The sequence below is a fragment of the Myotis lucifugus genome, unplaced genomic scaffold (genome assembly GCF_000147115.1).
Source record: "Myotis lucifugus unplaced genomic scaffold, Myoluc2.0 scaffold_2758, whole genome shotgun sequence".
Taxonomy (NCBI): domain Eukaryota; kingdom Metazoa; phylum Chordata; class Mammalia; order Chiroptera; family Vespertilionidae; genus Myotis; species Myotis lucifugus.
The window spans coordinates 5,574-9,072 of record NW_005873806.1 but is presented as its reverse complement, the minus strand read 5'-3'; positions in this window follow the sequence as shown (position 1 = coordinate 9,072).

Genomic DNA, 3,499 nt, shown 5'->3' with positions numbered 1-3,499 from the left:
GTTTGCTGTTCTCTTTCCTTCTAGTTGAAGAGTCTCTCCTCAGCCAGCTTTCCTGTGGTTCTGGGTGATGTCTGTTCCGTCTTTTAGTTGTATTTTTGAAGTGGTTGTTTGCGGCAGCAGTCTCCGGTGTTTACCTATGCCGCCATCTTGGTTCCCATAAAAAAGTCTTATGGAATAGAATTATCGAATGTAATTTCACATATAGGCAATTCTAGGCCTAATATTTAAAATGATTAACCACCAAATGTGATGGCAGGGTTGAATAAAACTGGAATTTTTATATACTGTGCATGGATGGGAAAGCAAAATGCATGACCATTTTTAGATCACAGTTCTGCAAATGTTAAAATGTGCAACGTTAATCTAGACTGCAGATGTTTGCTTAGTAAAAGATCTATTTATAAAAATAACTGAACACAAATATTCCAAACAGATTTATTTATAGTACCCCAAATCTGGAAATAACAAATTTTATAGAGAGATCAATAAACAAATTTGTTATCAATTGAATACAATACTACCCAGCAATAAAACAAATTCAATATTCACATAAATATTTGAATTGGATCTTAAAATACCTGTGACATTAAGGAAATTACTATTTATAAAAAAGTACACACCTTATATTGCATATAAAATTAGGAAAAATATAAACTAATATAATGTAAAGGATGGAAAATGAATACATGGAAGACTGGGAAAGTCAGAAAGAGAAATAATAAAAGGGCAGGAGGAAAATGTAGACTGTGAGAAATGTAGGATTAGAGTTGTTGGTATGAAAAATAATTAATACATAAAAATACTGGAATAAACTTTGCTTTCATTGTGTACCTCAGCTCCCAAGGAGGGGGGGAGGGTGTCATCCAGTGCACTGAAACATCCTGGTTCAATTCCATGTCAGTGCACATACCTGCCTGGGTCCCCAGTAAGGGGTGTGCAGGAGAGAGATCACGTATGTTTGTCTCTCCCTCTCTCTCCTCCTTCCTCCTCTTGTCCTAAAAATAAATAAAATAAAGGTATTATTAATAACATTTTTTAAAAAGCACAAGTGGTGCGGTTTGTGTACTCACAACAGAAAGTCTACTTTTGCCACACTTTGAATATAGTGACAGATATGATTTCACCTGTGGTGGTGACACAGCTTTATCTCTAGGTCAAGACTCCCGATAGAACACACTTTAGAGAAGTGCACTTTATTGCATGTCAGTTCTCATTTCCTGGGAGGAACATCATTGCCTCAATGGCAGCAAATATTGTCAAGCAGTGAAGACTACTGCCATGGGAATCAATAGGAATGCTGACTGGCTACAAAAGTCACATCCTGGTACTGATTGCAGGATTATCCTTCCTCCACCCTTGAGTTCTTACACACTGAGAAATGGCCTTGAGGTGAACACCATTTAGAGACCAGGGGAATCCACAAAACCATTAAATTATTTTCTCTGCCAGTGACTTCAGCTACAGGAAAACATTTTGGAGGTGCTGAGAATGTCTGTACACAAAGGTCACAGAAGCCACAGGCCCAGAAACAGTTGTGGATTTACACTCAGAAGAGGCACTTTCCATCTAATTTACTTCAGTCTTTCCCATCACTATGAATACAGGGTTTTTGTCTCAATAGTAGTCTAACCTCAGAGTCTTAAAACAAATATCACAAGAATGAAATTTCATACTTCATGGCATATGACTCCTTAGCAGTATGTGGAGAGGAGTTCCCCTATAACTTGCTGAGACTTATGTAACACATACTCTGAACAAAGAACATAATTCATATTGTTCACAGAAGGACAGCAAAGACCTCCTCTTCTAGGTGATCACTGACCTCACCAATTAGCAAGGTACTGGGATATAAATTAAAACCACAAAGTTATGCAATCTTTCTTTCAAGGCCTTCGGCAGTAATGCAAAATAAGCCGGTTTTGGAAAAAGAGTGACTTTCTGCCATCATGCTCTCCCTTCTGAAGCACTGAAGGTTTGATGTCCCCACAATATCATTTTACATCTACATGCTGACATTTTACAACAGGGCTTTCAAAACATTGCAGGCAGTGAATAGAACCACCACAGTTAAAGGTACAACAGAAAAAAGCATCTTTACAAAAATATCATAAACCAGCGCCAGCGTTGTTCAGATTGGTGAAATAGAACATAAGCCAATCATCACAGCATAATGTGAGAACCACTAACTCCCTGAAAGAGGTACCACTTCTTTGCTGAGGATGAGTGTTCTGGACAAACACTGGGTCAGGCCCATTCCCTAGTCAGAGAGAAAGGAATGAAGATCGTGCCAAGAGTTCAGAATATTCAGAATTTTCTTAAGCACAAGAGAGCATGCAGGGTTTGTGACTGGTTCACAATGTTCAGGTGAGCAAGTGGTAGAGGAGAAATCACTTCAGCCGTAATCACTCACAGTGACATCAATCAGATATTAGACCTGGGCAGGATAGCAGTTCAAGCAGCTCCTTCAAGCCTCACTTGTACCTGAAACTCACGGGGAATCTAGCAGAGTGTATGTCCTGATAAAAAGGGATTATATTAAGGTAAATGTGTAAGATAGAGTCTCCTTCAGTGCTGTTATTCTGAGTAAGTAAAATGAAACATTCCCTACACATTTAAGGCTTTTCCCCAGTGTGAAGTCTCAGGTGTCTTATAAGGCAACATTTTTCGCTAAAAGATTTCCCACAGTCTGTACACTCATAAAGCTTTTCCCCAGTGTGCACTTGCTTGTGGAAAAGGAAGTGACTATTTTGCCTAAAAGATTTTCCACATTCACTACACTCATAAGGCTTTTCAACCATGTGAACTAGCTGGTGTATTTTGACATCAGACTTACATCTGAAAAACTTCCCACCATCACAACACTTAGAAGGCTTTTCTCCAGTGTGAATTCTCTGATGTTGAATGAGGTTAGAGCTCTGACTGAAAGTTTTCCCACATTCAGTACACTCATACCGCTTTTCTCCAGTGTGAACTCTCTTATGTGGAATAAGATTAAAGATTTGTCTAAAAATATTCCTACATTTGTTACACTCATAAATCCATTCTCCAGAAAATACACGCTATGATTCAGCAACTTTCTGGTTGTGAATGGCAGCTTTTTCACTTTCTCCCCACTGGTGATGACTTTTTCCACTGAAGAATACCTGTGAAACCTCACTGCCACAGTGTGGATCCTCAGTGTTGAGGGTGGCCTGGTGCTGGAGAAGGTCTGAGGGAGCTTGGATATCTTCTGCAACCTCCCTGCAATTTGAAGGAACCTCTGATAAATAGAAGCTGCAGCTGGTCACAAATGAGGGCCTGTCCATAGTTTCTTTGCAGGATGTCTCTCCACTGGCATCCCGCTGTTGCTGGTGAGGGTTTGCACTGAAATAGAAGTCTCTCATACATGCCTCATTGAAGAAGACTTTGTGCTCAAAGTATGCTGCTTGTAACTCAGTCAGGTGCAAAATATCTTTTAACACTGAGAAACACCCTTTACAGAGATGGGTCTTCTGGGTGG